Here is a 13,551-nt window from a genome sequence, read left to right as displayed (position 1 = left end):
TGGCATAGATAATCATGCAATTGTCCTGTGATCCCACTGTTTGGCATCTCCCTGGACTACCATGGTGGGGTTTGCAGCCATGTGGCCTAGTGGCTAATATGGGGCACATATTAGTGAAAAGAGTACCTGTTGTCTGAAGTTTCTGTTAGATCTGTACAAGTAGCCCAGTATAGATCTCTGCAAACAGCTGAATAGCACACTATATATTTCCCACTATATTTCCTTGCATACATATGGCAGGTCCATACATATGCTACCATATTATAGAACCCCTTACATGTGGTGTATAGGAGAGTGACTTACCTTGTGAATGCAGCAGTTGACAGACCTGTAGTTCGGGGCTGACTATGTCTGATGCAGGCAGTCCACAGCCAATGCATGGTGAGGTACAGGTTGTGTGGCCTGGCTGGCATCATTTTACTGATATGTATGTGAATCGGAGTATGGTGTCAGTCCCTAGGGCCCTAGGTTGTCAGCGCATGTGCTATGCATTGTCTCTTGGCCAAGCCCAGGGCATATTGGGCACTTCTACAGCTGTCTACTGGGACAGCCTTAAGGGGTTCCTCCTCCGAGTCCCCCTGTGGGTGCAGCTGTGGTGGCCTAGGCACTGGTGGGAAGCTGTGTATCCCTTCCCTTTGCTGATCATGCTGCAGCTGTTTCCACAGGATCATATCATGTAGCATGGCACATACTGTGAACATCTGTGCACATGTGGCGGGAGAGTACTGCAAGGCTCCATCAGATATATTCAGGCACTGGAACCATGACTGTAACAGCCCAAACACATGCTGTATGATGATTTTGGTTTATGTGTGTGCCTCATTATGCCATTCCTCAGTGGGTGTGTGTGCATTTCTGATGGGTGTCATCATCCACGGTTCCAGTGCATAGCCAGCATTCCCAAGTAAATGGCCATGTGGAATGTCCACCCTAGCAAACATCTGGTACAGCTGTGATGTGTGCCAGATATGGGAGTAGTGATAACTGCCAGGGCTGCCAGCACACATATTCATGATAATGCCCTGGGCATTGCATATGACCTGGCAGTTGATGGAGTGATACCCCTTGGGGTTGACGCAGATTCTACACTCCTCACCAGGTGGTGCCTTGATGTGTACATGAGTGCAATCTATGAGACCCAGTACCTCAGGGTAGTGTGCTACATGATAGAAGAGTTGCATACTGCTGGCCCTCTCCTCAGGGGTGTGGGGAAGATAAATGTGCTCACTGGCATGTGGTAGCATGGCATCCAGGAACTGGTGGAGTACCCTGGAAGCAGATGCCTGTGAGACCCCCATCATGTCCCCAGTTGGTCTTTGGAAAGTACCTGTAGCTAGTATCCTAAGGGCTACACATACCTTTGTTCCTACTGGGATGGGTTCCTCTCTGTTCACTCTGGGTCTGAGTTGAGGGCTCACTGAGTTGTTGTAGTATGTCCCTGTCCACCCTGTAGCACTCTACAATCTCCAGCTCATGTAGCTCCTATTAGGATACCCTGGGCCTGAACACTCTTCTCCTTCTCAGTCTAAGCCTATAGTCAGCATCAACAGCAGCTGCATTGATCTCAACATCTAGCACATACAGATGTAGCAGACCTGCATTAGCCCCTAGCATTCTCTAGGTTAAAATTCCCAAGTCTGCACTCCAATGGTGCTGACTATGGGGAAAATCAGATTGTAAGGTGTATGCATACTTTATGGTGCTTTGCTGTAGGTGTACTATGTGTGATTGGCTAGCTTTGATGCATTCCACCTGCCAAGTACATCATTAAGGGGTTTAATGGCCCTAGTTTAAGTGTAACTGGGCTCATCAGCAATTAATATATCACTGGCTTTCTCAACCAATTTTTTTTGACAGCCTTCCTTGTTGAGCACTGTGGCATGCCATGCAAACCTACACCACAAAGACAAACAAAGCTCAGCAGTAAATAGACACACCTCCATGACAAGTCATGCTCAGCATGACTGCATGCCATGCAAACATGCTAAGACTGACAGAAACATACACCCCTAAGGTAAACAAAGCTTAGCATGCTCCAGACACACAACCCTGCTGAGGAGAGTGGTGCCCTGCGCAAACAGGGACCGCTGAGCTCCAATGAACGTAAAGGTTTGCAGACACACCCTCTTTTGATATCAGCTACCTCTCCTGTGGACACCAACATGGCTCTGAGCCTACATGGATGTGATCTGCAGACACAGATACGCATTTGTGCCATTCAGTAACCCCAGCTCATTTGCATACAGATCCATGCACAGTATCTGGTAACTACACAGATTCAGGCCCTGCCTAGTTATCAAACACAGCAGTCCTACATTGTACATACCGCACACAGGGTCCTGTAATGCATTATTGTTACATACTCACAAATTCTGTTTTTTATAATATTTTTTATTTTTTGTCCATAACGGCATGTTTGTGCACTGCGGTGCACCGTGCAAGCATACCCATAAAACAAATTATTTTACATTATTTTGCATATGGTTTTGGACACACAGTGGTTACTTTTGCACATGTGTCCTCTATACTATTTCTGTCACCATAACTCCACTTTTACAGCCCCTGGTGTCATTTCTGCTTTTTGTACAGGGGCTTTTTCTGTGTCCATTGCAGACACCAACACGGGGTCTGCACGACTGCCTATTTGCATGCTGGATCATTCTACCTGCCATATTTGCATGCATTTCACCTGCTTATGAAGTGATTTGCATGCCACAGACCATGTTACCACTTTCCCAAAACTATACAGTACACACTGAACCATCTGAAACCCACGTCAACTATATATACCAACTCTGGGATCAAATTACAGTGGGGAATAGGGCATATTTCCCCATGATGGGTAAGTGTTTACTTACCCTGGGAAAAAGTCCTTGATTTGGGAGGGATACAAACTTTCGTTATTTTTGTCTCGCGAAAATAACGTTTGGAATTCTGGTCTTTTGATGTTTCAAAGGGAATCCATATATATATATATATATATATATATATATATATATATATATATGTATGTATATATATATATATATATATATACATATATATATATATATATATATATATATATATATATATATATATATATATATATATGGGAACACTTCACAATACCGAAATCCTGAAAGATCAAATTTCATATGGCCGAGACCATATTATTGACCTTTAGGAATTCTGACATTGGGAACGGAGATCTGCATACAGTGCTGAATGGGAGATTTCCCTTTTTCCTTGCTGTAGTGCGATCTTGGAGTTGGAATGTTTAAGTAGTGGGGGTGAGGGGTGTGCAGGAGGGCTTGCTCCCCACCGCAGAAACATTTAAATTGTTGTTTTTTTTTTTTTTTTGGATTTGTTTTGGAATTTCAATTTTCCGAAACATTGATCATATGGTCTCGATCATATGAAATTCGATGTTTTGGAATTTCGAGATTCTAAAGTGATATATATACATATATGTGTATATATATATATATATATATGTATATATATATATATATATATATATATATGTATATGGTTCATATTATATTATCAAAATTCCAAAAGTTCAAACACCAGATGTTCGAACTTGGAAGATCGAAATGTAATAACATCGAAACATCAGAGCAGCAAATTTTTTCCAAGGGAAAGAATTTGCTGTTCGAAAAACACACACACAACACTAGCACACCAAAAACCTTATAAACCTACACTAAACCTTACATACACAACTACCTATGCACTAACCTTAAACCAAACGCTAACCCTAAGGTCCGTCACTATCGCACACTTACCTTACCCGCACCCTAACCCTAAAGTCCGTCACTATTGCACACTTACCTTAGCCGTGCCCTAACCCCATAGTCTGTCACAATCACACACTTACCTTACCCCATTCCATAACCTTTGCCCACAGTGGAGAAAATGTCGAAGCTGCAGAAACATCCAACCAAATTCTTCCCCTGGGAAAGAATTCAGACTTCAGCGGCTTCAACATTTTCACCTTTTGAACTTCCAGGTTCAAACTTCTGGTGTTCGACCTTCTGGAAGTTCAGTTAGGTAATAGAAACCCTATATATAGATATTTTTTTTCTCTTTTTTCTCTCTATAACATAAATATTGCACATTTAAAATCCAGCATAAAAATACATTCTATCATACACTAGAACTTTTGACCTAATAAAAACACATTTCAAATCTTGGTGGTCATTTAGCCCTGTACTTTTCTCTCCCGCCAAATGTATTTTCCATTCACCTTCGAAACATTCAAGTAATACTTATGATTCCTGATGTAGTGAGTTAAATCTTCTTTGCCTAAAACAAAGAATTGAAACTTCCTAAATTCTTGGCATAGCCCTGCATGCTTTGCAAATGTATTTATTGCTGTCTTTATTTTTTATGGTAGTTGCATGCTCATAAATTCTGTTCACTAATTTCCTGGTGATCTTTCCAATATGATAACTTGAGCAAGATTCACAGGTAGCCAAGTAAACAACATCATGAGAATCATAACTAAATCTTTCCCTGGCTACTATGGTTTTGTTAACCGCTTTTAAATACATACTAAAAGTGGTGCTTAAATACCTACAATGCTTACATTTCCCACATTTATATGTCCCACATTTCTTTTTGATATCTAAATTAGAAACACAAGTTCTTTCTAAAAAAATCTTTACTATTCAAAGATGTTTTTGTAAGTAAATGTTTTGTCTAAAGGCTTTTTGTTCATTGCCACACAGAAAGCAAATTTAACTAAAGTTTTAGTGGATCTTAAACTATACATTCAGAAGTTAAATTCAAAATATTTATCAAAAGTCATTTTAATAGAAGAGAAAAAGAAGTTTCAGTTAAGATTACATATAACCCTACTTTACTCAGTGCACTGCAAGTCTTTCATGACATCCGTGGAAATGATTCAAGAGCGAATTTATGTCTTAAACCAAGGTTTTACAGTTTAACATTTAATGAGAGAAGAGGATTGAAACAGCTTTCACATAAGAGTCATGAAAGCTGACAAAGGTGGGGCATTAGTGATTATGGATACCACTGTTTATGTCAATGCCATTGAACAACAGGGTAATACTGACCCTGACCTTTACAATTTTTTAAAGTAAATCAACCAAAAATGGCAAGACTGTTTGACATCCCAAAAATCCATAAAAACAAAGAGAACCCACCTTTTAGACCAATAGTCGTGGCTGACATTTACAATACAGAGCCCATCTCAGTGTTTCTAGATCACGTTCTTAACCCTGTTGTACACAGATTTTAGGAAGTTTCAATTCTTGTTTTAGACAAAGTAGATTTAACTCAGTACAGCAGGAGTCATAATGTGTTAGTTCACTGCTGTGAAGCCGAATGGCAAATACATTTGTCAGCTGACAGTCTAGGGCTAAATGACCATATAAGTTCAAAATGTTTTTTATTAACTCAGAAGTTGTAGTGTTTGATGGAATGTATTAATATGTTGGATTTTAAAAGTGCAATATTTATGTTATAAAGAAAAATATGCATATATATATATATATATATATATATATATATATATATATATATATATATATATATATATATATATATATATATATATATATATATGCTGTTCATAGTGACTTTATACATGTTACTGTGTTTTTAAGGAAGTTTTCTAAAGTCATTCATTCACAAATTGGAAGTGGATACAGACTGGCTGATCCAGTCATGTGGCACTCCAATTTTAAATTCACTACAAGGTTTTAATTTTATAGAATCTGATGAAGTTCTAAAGTAAAAACAGAATGAATGTGTTAAATACTTTTGATCTCTAGCTTGCAGTCATTTCAGTAGAGTTTTTGGTTCATTATTAGTTTGAATTTTCTATGCTGCAGTTTTTGTTGTTTTTGGTGTGTTTTGTTTGCGGAGTGGCAGGCTTGCTGGGCGATACATTATCTCAAGACATAAATTTGGATTTATCAAGACATATTGTGCCAGACGAACTTATTTTTTGACACTGAAACTTACTTCTGCCATATCTGAAATATGCAGCTTGTTGAAAGGTGTCAAAGCTGGTAGCAGTTCAGTGGACAAGGGTAAACTACCAGGAAAGAGTGGAAACAACTACGCTTCTCATGGTGCTATAGTTTTCGGAGAGTCACCTTTGTGGGATTGAACTGACAGCTCTACAGTTGCACCAATAGCATATGTGGGGTAAAGAACAACTGGCAGTAACACAAGGACCATGTTTAAACCACAAGAGAGAAGCACTCATCATAATGCATCATGGACTGAAGAGCTAGTTGCAGACCCTACTTATTGTTGAAGTACGGTCAGTTCCATGGCTGCAGTACAAGGTAAGAGCACAGATGTTAGAGATTTAATTCATAATGTTGCAAACCCTTTTTATGAAGCTGGTTTGGTTCAGGTTCCAACAAATATAATAGACTTTCCATCTGCTTCTGAGAACAGTAAAACAGAGATTTATAAATTGGAAAAAAATATACTTAAACTAAAATCCTTACAATACGAGATACACTGCCTATAGGAGTGTATCAAAAGAGAACATGTCCCCTTTGGACATACAATCTTTAAATTTCCAAATGGAACAGTACTGGGAGACAGGTTATACCAGGAAATGGTTAAACTGTTGAACAACACATGTGCTACTATGATGAAATTATTGGTCGAAGACTATCTAAAGAAAGTCATGGCACTTGAAGAAAGTATTCAGGTGTTAAATGATTCTGTGAAAAACAATGTTTATTTTTCACAGTTTAACACTCTTTATTATGACATCAGTACCAAAACTAGTAGATTAGTCTCCGGAATAATAAATAAATAACAGAATAAATTGCAGAGATGCAGAGGCTTGTCATTTGGGAACAGCATATGTTTTAAAAGGAAAGAGACTCGGCCATCATAAACATAACCAGGGACATGCTACAGATGAAACCAATGGTATTGATAGGACCAATGTAGTAAATATACAGCCTAAGAACATTGGAGTACCTACTCTAGCCTCACACTCGAATATAATAAATGACAACCCCCCCCCAGTCCTATCTTTAACCCCTTTTGTTCTGAATCCTCCAAAACAAATGAGGACTCCACAATGGCATTAGACAGGAGGGGGCTGAGTAAGTGAGAAAGGAGGAGGGAAAGAAAAGAACTAAGTAACATATAGGGTATTATCAACCTAAGTAGCTTGAACTTGAACATTAATCATGTTTCTGTTTTCTCTAAAGGTTTTTCGTTCATTCGTTTATTCCCATACAGAAATCAAATTTATCTAAAGTTTTAGTGGCTCTTAAACTTAACATTCAGAAGTTAAATTTAAAATATTTATTAAAAGACATTCCACGTTTTAATAGAAGAGAAAAATAAATTTCAGTTAAGATTACATATAACCCTACTTTACACAGTACACTACAAGTCTTTCATAACATTTGTGAAAATGATTTAAGAGCAAATGTATGTCTTAAATCAAAGTTTTATGATTTAACATTTAATGAGAGAAGAGCATTGAGACAGCTTTCTGTGAATAAGGACATAAGAGTCATGAAAGCTGACAAAGGTGGGGCATTAGTGATTATGGATACCACTGTTTATGTCAATGGCATTGAACAACTTTTATCAGATGGCACCTGTTATGGAGAAGTGTTAGAAGGTGATGTTACTAAAGCATTTTCTAAGACTGATGCTGGTTTATTTGATCTACTGAGACAGGGTAATACTGACCCTGACCTTTATATTTTTTTAAAGTCAATCAACTGAATATAGCAAGACTGTTTGGCATCCCAAAAATCCATAAAAACAAAGAGAACCCACCTTGTAGACCAGTAGCTGTGGCTGACTTTTACAAGACAGAGCCCATCTCTGTTTCTAAATCACATTCTTAACCCAGTTGTTCAGAAACCAGACTTTTATCCTAAGGATTCATGATATTTACTGGAACTACTCAGGGAAGTAAAAAATATAGACAACAATTCTATTTTTGCTTCAATAGATGTGGCTTCATTGTCTACCTGTAGCCATTAGAACACTGGAATTCAATTCATAAGACGGTATTTAATGAAGTTCACTGTGTTTGACAATGAATTTATTAACACCGTATGTGCATTACTAGAAAGAATGTTAAACATTATTTTTATGTTTCAGAAGAAATTATACAAATAGAAGATGGGCAACAATGGGAGCTAGAGTAGCTCCCATATTTGCTAACCTGGTTATGTAATGTTGGAAACAAAGTTTTGTCAAACGTCATAGTTTTTTTAACAAAGTATTATTTTATAAATGTTTCATTGATTACCTGTTTTTTTTTTTATATGGGAAGGCAATACTTATAAATTTTTATCATTTTTTGACTACGCCAGTACAAGTACCATCGTTTAAAAATTCACAATCAGTGGAACAGGAAAATATATTACATTTTGAATATAAATTGAATCTTAGATGAAGATACTGGTACAATGTCTAGTAAAATATGTAGAAAGGAAACTTTTGTTAACAATTATTTATACAAGACAAGTCAACACCAGTTTCACATGAAAAGGGGAGTTATAAAAGGTTAATTTATAAGGCTAAGTAGACAGACTAGTAAGGACGAGAGTTTTGTAAAAGAAGCTGAGCACCTCAAGACCCCTTTTTTAGCAAGAATTTATAAATCTAGTTTATTGATTCAAAGAAGTTATTGGACTTAGGCCCAGAGAAAGCCAAACCCATTTTAAGTACCAGTTTAATTACTAACTCACTAGTTCAAGACATTTCAGAAGTTGTTGAAGAGTCATCTGAGACATTATATAGGGGGGTTTTCCCATTACCAATTTCCATCAACATAACTGCTGCAAAGAAGATCCCGAACAACAACTGGAAAATCATTTTAAGAAACAAGGAGATGATGACTGTATTTGGAAGTAAGTCACCATTTACTTACAAAAAATCTTTGAATATTTAAAGATTTTTTAGAAAGAACTTGTGTTTTTAATTTAGACAGCAAAAAGAAATGTGGGACATACAAGTGTGCAAAATGCAAGCATTGTAAGTATTTAACCACCACTTGTAGTATGTATTTAAAAGCGGTTAACAAAACTATAGTAGCCAGGGACAGATTTAGTTGTGATTCTCATGATGTTGTTTACTTGAATACCTGAATATCTTGCTCAAATTATTATATTGGAAAGACCATCAGGAAATTAGTGAACAGAATTTATGAGCATATAACCGTCATAAAAAATAAAGATAGCAATTATACATTGGCAAAGCATAGAGGGTTCTGCCAAGATTTTAGGAAGTTTCAATTCTTTGTTTTAGACAAAGTAAATTTAACACACTACACCAGGAATCATAATGTGGTACATGATTATCATGAAGCCGAATGGCAAATACATTTGGCAGCAGGCAAAAGTCTGTTTATAGTGATTTTATAAATGTTACTGTGTTTTTAAGAAAGTTTATTCACAAATTGGAACTGGATACAGATTGTCTTGCCCACTCATGTAGTGGGTTTTTAAATTCACTACAAGGTTTCAAATTTATAGATTCTGAGGAAGTTTTAAAATAAAAACATGACAGAAGCGCTAAATACTTTCGATCTGCAGCTTGCAGTTATTTCAGTTGAGTTTTTGGTTCATTATTAGTTTAAGTTTTCTATGCTGTATTGTTTGTTGTTTTTCTAATATATATATATTTTATATATATATATATATATATATATATATATATATATATATATACATATATATATATCTAATATATATATATATATATATATATATATATATATATATATATAAATTGCTTTAAATGAATGACTTCCTATTACCATACAATATAGTAGATCAGAAGACCAATAAACTTTCCATGTTTATATGCTAATAGAGCAAAACACAAACTTAAAAACAGAGTTCAAAATCTAATATATAATTAATATATACAGTGGATATAAAAAGTGTACACACCCCTGTTAAAATGCCAGGTGTTTGTGATATAAAGAAATGAGACCACAATAAATCATTTCAAAACTTTTCCCACCTTTAATGTGACTTATAACCTGTACAATTCAATTGAAAAACAAACAAATCTGTTAGGAAAAAAATATATAAAAAATAAAAAATGTACAATAAGCTGGTTGCATAAGTGTGCACACCCTTAAAGTAATACTTTTTTGAAGCACCTTTTGATTTAATTACAGCATTCAGTCTCCTTGGGTAGGAGTTTATCAGCATGGCACATCTTGACTTATTTGCCCACTCTTCCTTGCAAAAGCACTCCAAATCTATCAGATTGAGATGACATCTCATGTGCACAACCCTCTTCAGGTCATCCCACAGATTTTCTATTGGATTTAGGTCTGGGCTCTGGCTAGGCCATTCCAAAACTTTAATTTTCTTCTGTCAAAGCCAATCTTTTGTTGATTTGGATGTATGCTTGGGTCATTGCCATGTTGAAAGGTGAAATTGCTCTTCATCTTCAGTTTTCTAGCAGATGCCTGAAGGTTTGGGCCAAACATCACTGGTATTTGGAACTGTTCATAATTCCCTCCACCTTGACTAAAGCATCAGTTTCAGCTGAAGAAAAACAACCCCAAAGCATGATACTGCCACCACCATGCTTCACCATGGGGATGGTGTTCTTTTGGTGATGCGAAGTGTTGTTTTAGTGCCAAACATACCTTTTTGAATTGTGGCCGAAAAGTTCAACCTTGGTCTCATCAGACCATAACACATTTTCTCACGTGCTTTTGTGAGACTTGATGTATTGTTTTGCAAATTTTAGCTGGGCCTGGATGTTTTTCTGTGTAAGAAAATGCTTCCGTTTTGCAACCCTACTCCATAGTCCAGACATGTGGAGAATACGGGAGATTGTTGTCACATGTAGTACACAACCAGTACTTGCCAGAAATTCCTGCAGCTCCTTCAGTGTTGCTGTAGGTCTCTTGGCAGCCTCCCTGATCAGTTTTCCTCTTGTCCTTTCATCAGTTTTGGAGGAACATCCAGTTTCTTTGCAACATCACTGTTGTCCCATATTTTCTCCACTTTTTGATGACTGTCTTCACTGTGTTCCATGGTAGATCCAATGCTGTGGAAATGTTTTTGTACCCTTCTCCTGACTGACACCTTTCAACAATGAGATCCCTTTGATGCTTTGTAAGCTCTCTGTGAACCATGGCTTTTGCTGTAGCAGGCAACTGAGTAAATGTCAAGAAATCCTACTGGGACAGCTGAACTTTAGTTGGGGTTAATTAGAGTCTCTTTAATTGATGGCAGGTGTGTACCCAAGAAGACTGAATGTTGTAATTAAATCAAAAGGTGCTTCAACAAAGTATTAGTTTAAGGGTGTGCACACTTATGCAACTAGCTTATTGTACATTTTTTATTTTTTATATTTTTTCCCCAACATATTTGTTTGTTTTTCAATTGAATTATACAGGTTATAGGTCACATTAAAGATGGGAAAAGTTTTGAAATGATTTATTGTGGTCTCATTTTTTTATATCACAAAAACCTGGCATTTTAACAGTGGTGTGTACACTTTTTATATCTGATATATATATATATATATATATATATATATATATATATATATATATATATGTGTGTGTGTGTGTGTGTGTGTATGTTTGTGTGTGTGTGTGTGTGTGTGTGTGTATACACACACACACATATATATATATATATATATATATATATATATATATAGGGAGAGAGAGAGAGAGAAGCATCAATATACCAGCATAGAAGCACAACACATATTTTTATCATGACTACGTATGTACTTGTTAGATATTTTAAGATTAACTTAAGTGCTCATCTAATATGTATGCAGTACTGATATTTTTTTAAATACTGTTCCAAATTAACTTTACATCTCATTTCTAGTTAGGAAGTAGACAGAATATATAAGTTGTACATTAGCATGAACTTTCTGAAGAGCATGAAGTCTGAAACTCAAATATTAGTCATCAGTTTCTGACTGCACTCTGCAATGACATGCCAGTGATCTGCCAGGAAAAAAATCTTACGAGGAAAAGATCACAAATTGAGACAAAAAATAGACATTCTGCACAGATCAGGACAGTTGAGAAGTATGCACTCAAATGTATGTAATATTGAGTCACATCAGTTCAGAGATCATCCCAGTGATATGACAGAAAGCCACATATTTGATAAGGAAAACATCTGCACAGCCTGGCAATATCTGGACAGTTGAGAGGTATGAATGTGAAATATATGGCCCAAATACAGTACAGGACAGTGTACCTACAGTGCAGAGTATTGTGATATCCCAATTCCTTGCATTCTGTACTGAAGCTGCGTAAATGATCTGTAACAGGACATGGTACTGCCATGTAAAATGATCACTCAGGGGAAGTGTGTGTATTGAATAGGGACACACAGATGAATTGTAGGAATGAACACAGGGAAAGCGTATAGGTGAAACTCCCTCGTATATAGCAGAGGAGGGCATGTCAATGGAAGATTGTTTTACCAGCAACACCAAGCACATATCTATATCATACAGTATGACTGTGGACTGAATATTAAAAATGTGCTGTCTATGACTGTCACACAAGGTGACATAAAAATGGCAAGGATGTGTGTGTGAGATAAGCATCTTTACATGAATAATGAGAGGACATCTGACATACAATTGGATTAGGGTGCATATTAGGAACCTGTGCAAACTGATTTACTTGAATATGAGTGTACTCTCAGCAGACGTTTCCAGCAAGGTGGCAACAGGTAAAGGATCATGGCAAACATTACAAGAACCAACCACAATCATGGACAATATCAGAATAATACCACTACTAATCCAATGCCTCTGACATAATGTATGTGATGTGGAGTGATAAAAGATGAGCCTGCACATATACACAGTTGGTAACTATTATGATATATCCACACTCTATGAGAGTAACTTTGCACACTGTTCTGGTACTTTAATAATTGCAGGAGGTGTTAGGAGGGACACTGCTATACCTGTATGTGACAATATGGGCAATACAGGCTAGTTGCCTTGTATGCATGGCATATATCTATGGCACAATCCACAATGTCACAAATGATATACATGTCATTAATGTTGTCAAACACCTATGTATGCAGTGTGTGCATAAGCTGAACAGGTAGCACACATGGAGTAACAACTTGATTGGTGTCCTGCACCATCAGACAGTCATGTACATACCACAGGAAGAATACCTAGGTATGGCCAATAAGCTGTGTGACAGCGTACTGTGACAAAGGTGGCACACTTCAGTTACACATCATTGGGAGGTACACGACAAAGGGTGCATTGTATACAGTTACTGGTGAGATGAAGGCTGGGAACCATGAAGTTATTATGGTCTCTGATGTGCATGTCTTTCACATACCCAGTACTTGTGTTACATTCTGGCTAGTGCAGGGATAAACAAGGAACATATCCACAGGGACATAGGTGACCTTCAACACACTTGACCCTACCTGTTTTAGTTTTGTCAGGGGTAGACCTGGATGCGGGATAATAGGACATCCCACCTATTTTGAGTTATCCAAGACCTTGGACACTATCCCCCATTCATGTCTTATAGTGAAAATCTCCCATCAAAATCACACA

The sequence above is a fragment of the Protopterus annectens genome, chromosome 13.part0, assembly GCF_019279795.1.
Source record: "Protopterus annectens isolate FY-2018-M chromosome 13.part0, PAN1.0, whole genome shotgun sequence".
Lineage (NCBI taxonomy): Eukaryota > Metazoa > Chordata > Ceratodontiformes > Protopteridae > Protopterus > Protopterus annectens.
Note: the sequence above shows the minus strand (reverse complement) of the source record.